General features: G+C 38.4%; 1 protein-coding gene across 5 annotated transcripts in view; it reads left to right on the top strand.

Moving 5' to 3' along the window:
* FBXL17 (F-box and leucine rich repeat protein 17) overlaps nt 1–15,919 on the top strand; it is a 331,304-nt gene that overhangs the window by 120,617 nt on the left and 194,768 nt on the right. The gene's annotated exons all lie outside the window — the stretch shown is intronic.

Below are 15,919 nucleotides of genomic sequence, written 5' to 3'. Positions count from 1 at the left end.
TATAAAGTTTTTTGCTTGACTATTTTTTTGCACAAGAAAAATGTTTTAATGTGTGGTGACTACAAATGCTAATATTGTATGTTAGTATTCATCATTTTTGATCTGGCTGAAATGGAAACATGCTTCAGGAGCACGGATACTTATTCCCATCATTTTGTATAACCTTGACTTGGGGGTATAGAAGAGCCTTCCAGAAGAGTAACGGTACTTTTATATTACATGATATGTGTTATAAATCATTATAGGTGAATACTAGTATTTCTTAATTCTAATTTCATTTAATCTTTTAAGTGCTGTCTGAAAGATCATGTCCTTTGCATATTTATCAGGTGTTTACAGTCAGGTAAATTAAAAACCTCTACTCCAAAAAAGTTATAGACTGTGCCACCAATGAATTTAATTTTTAAGATAATTTATTCTTTTGAATGTCATACTTTTTATTTATTTATAAGAAAATTTGTTTCACTTTATATAAGTGTTTTGTAAAATGACTTGAGGCTTATTGTCAGGTGTTTCAAATTTCAAAATACAGTATTGAAGTTGAACAAAGAAAGATGATCAGCATACTTAGGTGAATTTCCTACTTTAAATTCTGATTTTTGTTGTTGTTGTTTTCATTGGTGATTATGAAAAATATATATATGAAAAAATCCTTTGTGATTAATCTGTTGTGCTGGGTTAAACTTGCCTGGCTGCCAGGTGCCCACCCAGCTGCTCTCTCACTCTCCTTCCTCAACAGGTCAAGGGGAGGAAATAAGATCAAATGCCTATGGGTCCTGAGAAAGACCGGGAGATCACCCAACAATTACTGTCATGGGCAAAACAGACTCAACTTGGGAAACGTTAGTTTATAATTTAATTTATTGCCGATTAAAGATAGAGTAGGATAGTGAGGGAAAAAAATAAGAAAAAAGTCACCTAAACACACCATCCCCACACGCCCCATCTTCCCAGCTCCACCTTAATCCCTTCATTTCCCCCCCTCTTCTACATCCTTCCCCCTGAGCAGGGGGATGGTGAAGAGACTGCGGTCAGTTCATAATGCTTCACCACTGCTGCCCCTTCCTGCTCCATTGTGGGATCCCTCCCACAGGATAGACTCTTTCAAGAACTGTTGCAGCATGGATCATTTCCATGGAGTGTGGTCCTTCAGGAACAGACTGCTCCAGTGTGGGTCCCCCACCATCTTCAGTTCCCACCAGACAGCCTGCTTCAGTATGGGCTAATCTCCATGGGCCGCAGCCCTCAGGCCACATCCACCTGCTCCACGTGGGCTCCTCCACGGGCTGCAGCGTGGAGATCTGCTCCATGTGGGACCCATGGGCTGCAGGGGGACAGCCTGCTCCACCAGGGGCCACTCCACAGGCTGCAGGGGAGCTTCTCCTTCATGCCTGGAGTACCTCCTGCTCTCCTGCTGCACTGACCTTGGGAGCTGCAAGGATGTTTTTTTTTCTCAGTTGTCACTCTCATACCTCCTCAGTTGGAGTTGGACTAGAAGATCTTTGAAGGTCCCTTCCAACAGAACAATTCTATTCTGTTCTGTTCTATTCATAACTGCTGCACAGCATTTTTATTCTTTCCCAAAAAACTTTTCCCCAAAGTGCCCCTGCGCTCAGCTGCCCATTGGAGCTGTCTGTGTCTGATACAGGCAAGCCCTGGCCTTTATTCAGAGAGATCACACCTGCAGTACCCTCACTTTCCTCTCCCTCCCCGCACTCCAGAACCCTGCCATTTAAACCCAACACCTCTGGGTGTTACATTAATCTGCATTTAGATGTACAATGACAGTCTAATCGTAAACCAGGAAAATCAGTGGCAACCTTGCTATTGATATCCAAGGATATAAAAGTTGGACCCCCAGTATTTTAAGATTTATATGTGAAATCTATAAGTAGGTTTATCAGTCCCACTTTGGGATGTGAAATCACAAAGGCAAGAAGGATCTTTCAAGAATCCATAATTACTCCTCGTTCATAAATATGGAAGCTGCTTATGCAGAAGTTTCCGCTCTCGAAATAACAATTGAATACAAATACTAGAACTAAAGTTTAAGACCTGCTAGAAAACACGCAAAGATACAATTAAAATTAATCTTCCTTTTTTTGTTCTTGTGGCAGTCCATCTGTTATACTGTGTCTAATAAAGATAATACTAATTAATAGTTTATTTAAAAGACTAAAGACTTCTTTAACGTTGCACTCTGTATGGGCAAAGATCTTATTTTAAAAATATTTTTCTGAGATGAATTCTGTTAGCTCGCTGTATACAACCTGCATTGGTGTTAATCTTAAAAACAGATTTCTTGTTTATGTGTTTAAATAGTATGTGCATTTATTAAAGATAACTTAGTATTTTAAAACCAGTGGATTTAAATTTTGAATTAAATATTATGTTTTCATCTAATACTTATCTTAATATTAAAATCTGATATTTTCTCGAATTTTGGAAGGTAGCTTTTAGCATTCTCCATGCTTGAATAGCAAACTTCAGTGCAGTGCATATGCACTATGTTACATCTTAGTAACTCCTTCCCATTATTAATTACACTGTTAGCCCTGCTGTGCCATTGCAATGCTGTATTGAAATTTAAATAAATAAATAAATCTAATTACTGCCAATTTAACCCTTCTATAAGCAATAGGAAGCAAGGCTCTAGAAATGCAACTTCAGATACTTTGGCTGGTTTTGAGGTATACTATAGAGGCAGCTAAACTTTCTGGTTTAATCTTGTCTTGGCAAGACAGTAGGAGTTGAGAAAACTCTTTTGCCCTTTTGTTGATGCCTTGGTACGTTGTTATGAAAGCCATAACCAAAGAAGTCAGAGAAAGTACTGTGTGGAACACGTTATTATTGTTTTTACAGAGAGCAAACATTTCATCTGAACAGGTGAAGTTTAAAATACAGTATAAAAGAAAATAGCATCTTGAAAAAAAATATTTTTTGCAGATTGAGTCAGTAAAGATATTGGGATATATTACCATTTTCTATCCATAACATAGGTAGGATGCCTTTAAAACTTCATTCTAATTGGTGTTAGTAGTAGAAGAAATAATGATTATCCATTTTCCCTCATTTTCCCTATTTGTATAATCTGATAAAAACGGAGAGCATTAATTCCAATTAAACCAACTGGTTTAGTAAACCAAACACGTGTCAAAGTTTATATCTTTAAATAGATACTCCTATTTTAAGATCAATATTTTTCATTAGTGGGGTGGTTAAGTAAAAGGAGTTTGTTGTGGTATCAAGTCACAAAACTCTGCCAAAGGGGAACCACTAAAATATTTACCAGGAATACATGAACATATCTAAAAAAAAGTTGTCTTTCAGTTTTATTTTTTATTTTTTATTTTATATTTATATTTATATTATATTTATATTTATTTATTTTATATTTATTATTTTTATTGCTTTTTTTAGATATAATTGACAGATGACAGCCAAGAATGTACTTGCTTATATTCCCTGTCTTCTGTGATCACGTCAGTTTAGGTATCTTACAATGGCTTTATGAGTTTTTCCATACTGACATAATACCTGATACAACTCTGCTAAAATGCTTATGGTGGCTTCTTTAACCAAAATGTATGAAAAACTAAAAATAAAACTGTGTGTGATCAGCTATCTGTACTATTTAGTTCTGCTGTAAATAATTGCAGTTTCATTCTTGTGGTAGATTAGCCTTGTCTAACAGCCAAGCACCCACTCAGCTGCTCACTGATTCTCCCTCCTCAACAGGACTGGAGGAGAAATGTAGGAAAAAAATAGAATTGAAAGGCTCATGGGCTGAGATAAAGACAGGGAGATCACTTGTGTATTGCTATTGAGGGCAAAACAGCATAGATTTAGGGAAAATGAACTGAATGTATTGCTAATTAAAATTGATTCACTTAGCGAGAAACAAAAAGGCAAAAATTAAAACAAAACCTTTGCTGCCTATTTCTCAGGCTCAGTTTTGCTCCTCTGCTCCTTACCCCTCTACCACCCTGAGGAGTGCCGGGGCATGGAGAGGAAGATGGTACAATCAGTACTCTTCCTTTTTCCAGTGTGGTCCACTTCTCCTCTGCTACCGTGGAGACATGGGCCACATTTTGAGCAAGCATCTGCTCTGATGTGGGCTCCTCCACAGCCTGCGGTGTGGGTACAGTACAGTGGAGCACTGTCACCTGGCCTTGGTGTTCATCCTGCTGTTTGTGCCTCTCTTTTCCCACCTCCTCTCTTCATCTGGTGCTAGTTTTGGTTGGTTTTGACCTTTCTTAAATGCATTCTGTGGAAACAAAGCATTCTGTGGAAACAGAGGTGCTCAGCCGTGCCCTGCGGTGAGGCTGCTGGAGCCGTCTGGAACCGGCTGTGTCCGGCACGGAGCAACCCCAGCCTCACCGCACACAGCAGCCCCGCAGCCCCCTGCCAGCACCGGGGCACCTGCACCCAGAGCAATGTTTTTCCTTGCACAACTAGTAAAATGTTGCCAGAGGTCAGGGTTCCTAATGAAGTAAAATATGAAGTTGCATGATGCTTTTTACTATGATTATCCAGGCAGATATTCTGTAATATTTCATCACAACATTAAGATAATGTTGATGCTGCAGTCTTTCCATTGGTAAACATGTGAGTTACCACTCATGCCTTATTACAGTAAGGTATTATCTTGCATAATTTAGTTTTAGCCCGCATTAGGCAATACTTTGTGATAATGGCATCGGGCTATGTTCAGTAACGCAAGATGAAATTCCCACTAAAGTTAGCAGTGGCCACACATTTGTGCCATTCCGTATAACCTTGCTTTAAACATTGTGTTACTTTTCAATCCAGTCTGCAAATGGCTTGAAAACAATTTGGGGCATGGTTCAACACACATCTCAGCAATAACCCCAAAATCACAGCGCTTATGAAGGTTTGTACTCCTCTCAGCTTCTAGTTAAAATCCCTGAACACACTTTAAAACAGCTTCTGAGAACAGTTCCCTTGGTGTTGCTATCAAAGAAATGACTTCTTACAAACATTTGATTATGATCATTCTCATGCTGTCTGCTAAGTTTAAGAACTTATAAAAATTAGAGTGCATTTGCTTATTTGAGCATAACTGTGTGTGTATTTTTACCCTGCCAGTTGTTCTTCTGCCTATAACTTGTCTGGTGGAAGTGAATGTTACCATAAAGAATAAAAATTTCAAGCTATTGTCATGATTTGCCACCATTTTATTTTTCTTTATGTATATGAGAAGTGGGGGAAATAGTCCTCTGTTGTCACACTACTGGAGTGTATGATAAATGAAGCTCTGTAAATAGTGAAAATATGAGGAGGGTGATTAAGTCTGACAATTCTCATGCAAGAAACTTGAGATGATAAATACCTCCTGTAATTAGTTATTAATTTAGTGCAAGAGACTTAACATCAGCCTAAACAATTTTATGAATTGTGGCATAAAAATTTTTTTGGAAGATAGGTATACGTGTGTTAAGCCAGGGGAGAAACTGCTTGGATTTGATTGCTGATAATGAGAAATGGCAGACTTGACACAGATGTGGCTTGACTGTTTTCTATATGACATTCCTTACAGAAATTAAGAAAGTGCAATATTCCCTGAAGGCACAGAACTGACAGTGTGTTATAAATCTGAGTCCTTAGTGCATCATGAAAACTGATAGATTTTTTATATATTTCATTTTCTACAGACAAAATATTTGCAGTGGTATAATTTGAGTAGTATGGGAAAAATAAAAAATCCAACTCACTGATGCTCAGAAGAGAAGATGTAGTCCTTATTGCAGTTACTGCTGCATTCTGAGGATACAACCAACAATTCACCAGGCAATCAGAACAGACACAGTACGTGAAAAAAAAGAGAGAAAAAGGGATGACTGTCATAAGGATTTACTGCAGTGACTATATTTCTTAGAGTCTGTTAGTATATCTATTATAAATACCATCTGAAAGGTGCGTAAACATCTTCTAAATTTGCTTTAGGATGTTGCTTGCTGCATGGGTTATAAGCTCAAAATTAAAAGAATTTTACATTTTTTAATTTTATTTTTTTTTTGGTAGATGAATGTAAGAGCCATGTTATTGGTGGAAACATGCCAAAATATAAACAGGAAATGAGTCAGATGCTAAATGCTAATTACCTTCAATCTGATCAGTTTAACTCAGTGATCACCCCTTTTTCTTTTGTTAGAAACAAAGAAGGCTGATTTATGCTGATTTTTCTGTGATTTTAAATGTAGTTGTCAATGATATCTTTGTGTGTTTGGAATTCAAGATGAACTAACAAGCAGTGAATTGTGAAGGATTTGCAGTAATGGAGATGAGAAATTAATGTACCTTTGAAAAGTTGTAGTGAGCCTGAAGAGGCAGGTGATGATGACGAAATTGAACTTGAGGTGATAGAATGAATGCGTAGGTGGTTCTAGAACCGGCAGTAGCAATGTAATGAGGAAAACAAGTACTAACATAACTTTAAACTGGTGATCAGGGTGATGCCTACAGAGTATAGACAGTGAACATTGGGTGACGTGTCTAGATTGGAGTCTGACTCATTTCTTTGCCTAACCTGTGGTAACGATCTACTGATTTTCCCAGTCAAAAAAATGATCATTTTTCCCATGCTCAAGTGGTCTGAGACTTCCTTAAGTCCATGCATTTAGGTTTTGATCATATGGAGCGAGGGAGAAACTGGTATATACCCACCTCTGTATGCCAAGAGGGAACTAGGACTGTGCTAGCTTGTACATCGAACCTCGGGAGGTGCAGAGCATTTCCAGTTTTAATACACACAGAAAAGACAGGAAATGCAGTCTCCTCGTTAAATTCAGCCAGAACTTTTCACTGGCAAACACTTTTTTATAATCTGCAGAGCATTTTCTGGCATTAAGGCCACGCCAGTATTGCTGTATCCAGTTCTGGGCTCTGCAGTACAGGAGAGAGGTACAGACTGGAGAGAGTCCAGTGAAGGTCCACAGTGATGATTAAAGAACGGGGACATCTCTGCTGTGAAGAAAGGCTGAGAGAGCTGGGACTGCTCAATGTGGAAAACCTCATGGGAATTCCCACAAATAAATGAAGACAGGGTGCAAAGAAGATGGAGCTGAGCTCCAGTGCCATGACAAGAGGCACTGGGCACAACCTGGAACACAGAAAGATTCCTCTGAACATCAGGAAACACTTATTTGCTGTGCAGGTGCCTGAGCAGTGGCACAGTTTTCTATATAAGATGTCATTCCTCTCCCAACACCAACCACTTAAACATTTTCTTGCTTTTTCTTAAAATAAAATTGCACTAGTAGGCTCTTGGTACCATCATCAAAATCTAATCTTAATAGCTTTGGTAGCTTTGTTTTTGTTTGTTTTACTGAAAGAGGACAGCTATGACAAGCTTTTTATCTTCTAAAAGATTGCTGGAGAAGCATTCACTTTATATTTTTTTCTGTTTCTAAAGGGGTATGGTTAGAATAAAAATAATTTATAAGTACTCAGTAGTGTGTTTCTCAGATTTACATCTTTATCTTGATGAGTTTAAAAAAAATTTAAAGGTGGTTGTTGGTATTGACGTGGTCAGCCAGTATTTCTGATGAAAATCCCTTCTATATTTAACTGTTTAGTTTTACATAGCTGCTTTTGCTTTTCTTGATCCTTTTAGTTCTTTACAGTAGAACTTCTGTTTCCGTTCTGGAAAGAGATCGTTATTTCTTGAGACATTGTTATAGCTACTTGGATTTACCAAGACCTGCCAGGTTGTTACTAGTAAAGGCTATTTTTTCTAGCTCTGTTATGAAGCATATGGATCTCTAGAGTAAAGGAGAAGTTCTCCTAATAAAAAGAGAAATATATTCTGGAGGAACCGTATTACCAGTAGTGTATTCCTAGCTTTTTTCCGAAATTTTCCAGTCAGAGGGAAAGAAAGGCACCATAAACTATTAACCTACTTGGGAAGCTGCTCAGATTGTATGGCTAGTTTACAAAAGAGTTTACAAATATAGCATAAGTAAAATAAATTGATTTTTCTTCTGTTCATTTTTGGAACAATATTCTTCACAAATACAAACGACAAGTTATTAATCACAAAATATTTTAATTCCATTCCCATATAAGTACCATTCTCCTTTGGTACTTTTAAATGAAAGTCCTATAGACGTCAGGAGAAAAGAAGTCATACATAATACATCTGACATCTCACCAAAAAAAAAGTCTTTACACTTGGTTTCTGAGTTTAGTGAAATTAAAGTTATGGAACAGTTTAATATGTATACAAATTTTCCATTTTATTTATCTTTAGTTTTGTTTTCTTTCAGAGTGTATATATTTTAAAATTCATGCCTTTTTTTTTTTCCATATTTTTATTGTATACACATGTACATATACAATGTAGTGTGTACGTGACAAAACTTTGAACATATGTTTTCTGGGTGGGAATTTTTGCATTTGTGTAGTTTTCCAGAAGTGTTAAAGGAATGCTTTCTAATTCAGGAGTTTAAAAATAGCTACTATATAGAATGGGAAAAAATGCATTTCTTATAAACACTTTTGTTACAAATGAAATCAGCTTTCTGCCAGAATCTTTGTAGTTCTGATTCTGTTCTGGTGGATGCATTGTACAAGTTTGTTAGTATGTAATGTAAGCCAAAAATCTGTTATTTGTAGGTGTATTTCTGAAAAGCAGAAGTTAAGGCTAAATATTCTACTTACATTTAGGTAAATCTAGGTAAGAGTTATACATAGTTAAGTCTCTAAATCTAAGGCACTACAGTGTGTTTGCTTCAGGAGTAACAAATCAGACAGTAGCAAGTTCTTTTTTAGTTGACTCCACACTATATTGCAGCCTCAGACCTTTCTTTGAGCTAGGCATGATAAACTCTGAGTGTGAAAACCTGAGGCTGGATGCAACATCTAAAAAGCCTGGTTGTAAGAAAAATACAGCCTTTTGCTGTATTTGTCCCTGCCCAATGCAGGGAATAGAACAGAGTACAAAGGCTGATTTTGCTAGTCAAACAGATTATTAAACAAATGGAAATTCTGTTTATAAAACTAAATCTCAGACTCATAGATGTACAGTGGAGTACCTACTAATTGTTCTGCTCTTCTCCGATTCTTTCCTGCCACAAACTACTGTTAGCTAAACTATATTAAGAGTTGTGCAGTGCAGCAAATGCGTGATGCTAAGCTCCTCAAAAGTCCTTTCAATGTTACTGAAGTTGCACAGATTATCCCAACCCAGAAAAAAATCAAGGATTTTAAAAAGAAGAAAAAAAAAAAAGAAAAGAACATACTGGAATTGGAAAAATATTGAGATGAATTTGATTTTGACAGAATGCTAACAGGAGACAAAAGGCCTTTTATAATTCTCAGTTGATTATACTGTGGGTAAAGTAATATACGATGTATTCATTCAGACTTATTTTCAGCATATTTGTAGATCATATGTTGTTTGAACTCAGTTTTGTATGTTTTTGGTTACTGTGACTAAGATATCTGTTTGCATAGTCAGGGTAAAATTCACTCTTGAAGTACTTATTTCCTTACCAAAATCTCTTCAGGTAAATTTACTTGCAGAGTCTACAAATAGAATCAGATATTCCACCTTGGCATCCATCTATCAACAAGGCATGACAATAAGCTTGCTAAACTGAACAGTGTATTCCTGAACAAGGCCTTTCAGATGGCACTCAAATAATCATGCAGACTTCAGATATTGAAAGTACTTTCCTACTGTGAATGAAGTACTTAAAGCAGAAGGTCTTACCTGCAGAATTTTATAGCTCTATTGTTTATTGACTATGTGTTTCTCTTGGTAGATAGTTTTCAGTGGTTTCTTTTCTACAAATCTGTATACAGGGGTTCTGATCATTTTTAGTAACCCTTTGAATTGTGACATGTAGACTATATTGAGAGAATATTCTTTCCCAGGTATTTGATGTGGGCTAGATGCTTTGTTATTTTTGCATTTTAAAAGCTACAGAAACACTGAAAAAATGATTTGGTTGAAAGTTCACAGAGTTAATAGTGTATTATGAATATTCTTGTTGTGGTGTTTTAGTTTAACCTGGCAGACAGCTAAACACCACATAGGCATTCACTTACTCTCCCCACAGTGGGATGGGGGAGAGAATCAAAAAGAAAATTGCAAGAACTCATGGGTTGAGATAAGAATAGCTTAATAAGAAGGAAAGGAAAGGGAAAAGGAAAAGAATAAAAAGAATAAACAAAGCAAGTGGTGCACAGTGCAGCTGTTCACCACCAGCTTACTGATGCCCATCTAGTCCCTAAGCAATGGAGGTCCCCCTGACCAGCTTCCCCCAGTTTTATTTCTGAGAATGATGCCACATGGTGCGGGACATCCCTTTGGCCAGTCTGAGCCAGCTGTCCTGGCTGTGTCCGCTCCCAGCTCCTGGTGCACCCCCAGCCTCTTTGCTGGCAGGGCAGCACCAGAAACTGAAATGCCCTTGGCTCTGTGCAAGCACTGCTCCGCAACAACTGACACATCGATGTGTTATCAACACTATTCTCATCCTAAATCCAAAACACTGCACCACACCAGCTACTAGAAAGAAAATTAAATCTGTCACAGCTGAAACCAGGACATGTGCTTACAGATGTATGACTCAATTTGCTAAAACAAGTTTATATAGACAGAGTGAATCTGTAGTCACTTAGAGTGTTCTCATATAAACACCTGTAAATTCAATTTCTGGGTTCTAACAACGTTTAAAGAAATTAAAATTGTGCTTTTAGCTAATAGTACAAAAATAAAATTGATCATTTAATCTTTCAAGAATGTGTTCAAGAAAATTTAAGAAAGTTCCCTAATTTGTATTGTAAACTGCGGTCTCATTTCTGCTTTCAGACATACCAATTAAATATTGGTCAGCTGATTTTGGCTTAGAAAGTTTGTGCCATACTTTTACCTTTTCAGCACGGGAAAAGTGTGTGCGCAAGCTTTCATCCATTAGGTGTCTTCTGGCATGGGAGACAGTGGCAGGAATTTAGAATTATATTAGACTCCCCTGGGGGAACCAAACAGGAAGGAAAATACATTCTGTGCAACACAGTGTGCTTAGTGCTCTTCTTTTGGACCATTTTCGTACCTGTTTCTGGGCTCTTTGTTGAGGGCAGGAACAGCAGAATTGCCACTATTTCTTGTAGCTTGGGACTGACTGTAAGGGACAATTTATGTAATAGTAATAGTAGCTCAGAAATTTCATATTACCTTCAACCCTCAGTTCAAAGATGAAACACAAAATATGTTTTATTCTCATAGCCTGTAACCTTCCTGGACAAAATAATGTGGTTTTGTTTGTTTTGTGTTTTTTTTTTTTTAATTAAGTATTCACAATTCAAGAGAAAGAAATTGAAACAAAAATACAACTAAAAATAGGTTTTCTAGTAATATTTTACTTGTCCAAGCACTACTTGGAAATAAAGACTTTTCTCTTTAGGTAGATGTACTTCTTAAACTTCAAATCATCTTGTTTGCAATATCAGCTAATCATTTTATGAGTTGTTATTACTGTGGAATTGCTTAGATATGTAAAATATTAAGTGCAATGTCAATTTTTAAAATAAGCATTTCAGAAAATTTTCAGTAGCACACTTATGGTTTTGTCTACAGCATACTGATCTGATTCATTGCTTTCCTGCATAGTACACACCTCTTTCTGAGATGTTTGTTGGCAGTCAATATTGTTAAATATTTGCTGAATAAAGTTTATGAAAGAGTTTCCCATGTAACCGTGATCTAAATGGTGGTATTTTAATATACTTATTGATCTGAATACCTGTGCTTTATGAAATAAATAAGGTGAAGTGATGAAAACAATAATTACTTTTTAAAAGCAGTACAAAAGTTAGTGTTTACATTTTTCACTTATATCTATTTTTTGTTAAAATACCAATTACTAAGCATAGAAACTAGAGTTAATTATATATTAACACAAATATGTGTGAGTTGATCTCTGAGGCCTGTTCCAAACACCTAAGTCCAACAAATATAAAAACTCTAACATAGGGCAGTAATGCCTTAAAAGCAAACACTTTCCTTTATATACTGGCCATTGCTTGTCACAATTAGTGTCTTTCAGCAGATGCCTCAGAAATAGTGGTATTGAGTAGACACTTGTATCAAGTAACTTACATTACAGTAAGTCGTGTGGTTATATAAAGATGTATCTGTATGCAAGTGAAATTAGATTGTTCAATTGCACCTTAAAAGAGCCGCAGTAAATGTGTAACTTTTTAGGTACTTTGGAAGAGCATCAGCTCTCAGATTACAATATCTTAAAATCCACTCTTGGTATAGCTTAGATAAGTAACTCGGCTGTATTCTTCAAGTTAAAAAGTACTGTTTGAATAGCAATGCATTTGTAAATGTCCTAGACAAAAGAGTTTCACAAAAATCTCTCAATTTTTTGAAACAATATTTTTCAACAAATACACATAACATTAAGTGCTCTTATAAAATGCCTCCAGAATGTAATTTAAACCATTTTATTTTCTCATACTGTGTAAGTACAGATGATGGTTTATAATTTTTATCCTAAAGATTTTCTCTTATTAAGTAATATTTTAATGTTCCCTGAAATTTCAGGAAAGTTTTTGTGCACTGAAATTCCATAAAGTATTAATATAATATCCACAGATCCTTATACAGATACGGATATGTGTGTATACATATACACATAGACATGCATATATGTTATATGGAATTTGTTAAGGAACTTCAAAGGGAATTTTTGTACAGAATTTTCCATAAAGGCAGTATGTTGTAGACACAGGAGGAGAGTTTTTACTGACAAATGTGCAGTGGCAAGACTTTTAAAGAAACACATCAAAATCAAATAATATTCTAGAAATATTAGATGAAAGCTAACAATATTGTATATCATTTAATCCATTTTATGGAATTATTCTCACACTTAGAAAACTGATATAATTTCCCCATGCTTATAGTAACATCGCTTTCTAAAACAGGATTAAAATCCTAATTACACATTTCAGAATAAATTCATTTCAATCTTGTTTTGACAGCTACATTGCAAATAGCTATCCTTTTGTATCATATGAAGTAATCCCTTCTTAAATTATGATACTTTCTATAATTTCCCATTAACAGTCATATGTATTTTGATTAATGGCATGGCAATGAGATAAGAATATATTATTGTTTCGTCATCTCACTTTTAGTATCACACATTGAGTACCTGCAGAGGAAAGGAAGGAGTAATGAAAAATGAGAAGACAGTTTAGATTTGCTCTATTGTATTTTTGCTCTACTGTAGTTACAATTATAGAGAAAAGGTCAATCTAGTCATTGTCACTTAAACTGCAAAAGAAAACACGTTTATAGCCCTAAAGAACCATTATGTCAATTTTATGCTGTTCATCAGTGTATAACATGTTTGCTAGGATGCATAAATTTTATCTTTCATTGTATTACAGCAGACTTGCTGTATTACAGTCAGTTGGTCCTGCTGAGTAGAGATAACCTTAAGCTATTGTCTGTTAATTGCACATTTTTTCATTGTCTCAAGTTTCCCAAGATTTGTGTACAGTAAAACCTGGCAACTGTAAGAAATAGAAATGGATGTGCCACCTGGAGGTTTGACCCTTCTATTTTTGCACAGTTAACACATGATGGGTGAGAGGACAAAATCTGTAGCTTGTAGCTGCTCTAGTTGTGTTGGCAGTAACATTAACAAATGCCTGGGAGATAATTAAAAATGGAAATACTCTGATTTAGGTACCCACCCTGGCCTTTGGGAAAGTTCTGTGGGTAACGTTGTAAGGAACTCTTGTTTTGTTTTCTTTTGTTTTGTTTGTTTTTTTTAATAAGGACTTTGTGTTTCATGTTTCTTTAAGTAGTAGGAGACAAGGTGATGAGCAAACTTGAAACAGTAAATCTACCAGTATAAATATTAAACTCCACCCTTGAAGGTTGGATCACTTTTAATTCACTTTAAGTCATTTTGTCTTACTGGCCTGTCTTCTATTATGATAGCAAAGTGACCTCATTTTGATGTGTTTTTCCTATTTTTCTCTTTGCTAGTTTGTTTATGGGAAGTTTTATTTCACCAAGGAGTATGTCCAGGCATGAGCAAATGCTGTTCTCCCTTTCTGCTATCCTACAACTTCTAGCAATCCTGTTCCTGCATTATGGACAGTTATCTGCAGTGACAATACCATCTCCTTATTGGTCTGGTTGCCTAATTTAGCCACCTCACATGTAGTAAGTTTAGCTGTACATGGGTTTATTGGGTATATAGGTACATCAGGTTTATTTTGGTAGCATGGGGGCTGCAGGGGTGGCCTCCGTAAGCAGAGCCCAGCAGCTATCCCATGTCAGATCAGAGCCAGCTCCAGCTGCTCCAAAAGGGACCTGCTGCTGGCCAGAACTGAGCCAGGGAGTGACAGTGGGTGGGCCTCTGGGAGAAAAGAGTTAAGGAAGGGGAAAAATACTGCTGTGATACAGCATCTGGGAGAGAAGAGTGAGAAATGTGAGAGGCACAGCCCTGCAGCCCCCCAGGTGAGTGCAGCAGGAGGGCAGGAGGTGCTCCAGGGAGGCAGCAGCAGTTCTCCTGTGGCCTGTGCAGGGAGAGGCCCTTGGTGGAGCAGGCTGTCCCCCTGCAGCCCATGGGTCCCACATGGAGCAGATCTCCACGCTGCAGCCCCCCCGTGGAGGAGCCCCCGCTGGAGCAGGTGGATGTGGCCTGGAGGAGGCGGCTGCGTCCCCCTGAGAGCCCCCGCAGGATCAGGCCCCGGGCTGGAGCTGCAGCCTGTGGAGAGGAGCCCACGTGGGAGCAGGGGGTCTGGGGGGAGCTGCCGCCCACCCGTGGGGGACCCATGCTGGAGCAGTTTGCTCCTGGGGGATGGATGGACCCTGTGGTACAGAGCCATGTGGGAGCAGTTCTTGAAGAGCTGCAGCCTGTAGGCAGTCCCTGCAGGCTCAGTTCGGGAAGGACGGCATCCCGTGGGAGGGACCGCACGGGGAGCAGGGGCAGAGAGTGACCGTGAGGGAGCAGCGGAGACAAAGTGCTATGAACTGACCGCAGCCCCCATTGCCCTGTACTGCTCTGGGGCAGGAGTTCGAAGAAGGTGGGTGAGGGGAGTGGTTTTACTTTGCGGAGTCCTCTCCGCTCTTCTCTGTTATCAATAGGCAATAAATTTTATTAACCTATCACAGTATCACAGTATCACAGTATCACAGATTTCTAGGTTGGAAGAGACCTCAAGATCATCGAGTCCAACCTCTGACCTAACACTAAGTACTCCACTAAACCATATCGCTAAGCTCTACATCTAAACGTCTTTTAAAGACCTCCAGGGATGGTGACTCCACCACCTCCCTGGGCAGCCCGTTCCAATGCTTAATAACCCTTTCGGTAAAGAAGTACTTCCTAACATCCAACCTAAAACTCCCCTGTCGCAACTTTCCCCATTCCCCCTCGTCCTGTCACCAGGCACGTAGGAGAACAGACCAACCCCCACCTCTTTACAGCCTCCTTTAAGGTAACTGTAGAGAGCGATAAGGTCGCCCCTGAGCCTCCTCTTCTCCAGGCTGAACAAGCCCAGCTCCCTCAGCCGCTCCTCGTAAGACTTGTTCTCCAGACCCCTCACCAGCTTGGTCGCCCTTCTCTGGACTCGCTCGAGCACGTCCATGTCCTTCCTGTAGCGAGGGGCCCAAAACTGAACACAGTACTCAAGGTGCGGCTTCACCAGAGCCGAGTACAGGGGCACAATCACTTCCCTAGACCTGCTGGCCACACTGCTTCTTATGCAGGCCAGGATGCTGTTGGCCTTCTTGGCCACCTGGGCACACTGCTGGCTCATATTCAGCCGACTATCAACCAATACTCCCAGGTCCCTCTCGGCCAGGCAGCTTTCCAGCCACTCATCTCCCAGCCTGTAGCTCTGCTTGGGGTTGTTGCGCCCC

Source organism: Anser anser, assembly GCF_964211835.1.
Source record: "Anser anser genome assembly, chromosome: Z".
Taxonomy (NCBI): Eukaryota; Metazoa; Chordata; class Aves; order Anseriformes; family Anatidae; genus Anser; species Anser anser.
The sequence above is the reverse complement of the archived record's forward strand: the minus strand, read 5'-3'. Positions and strand labels throughout refer to the sequence as shown.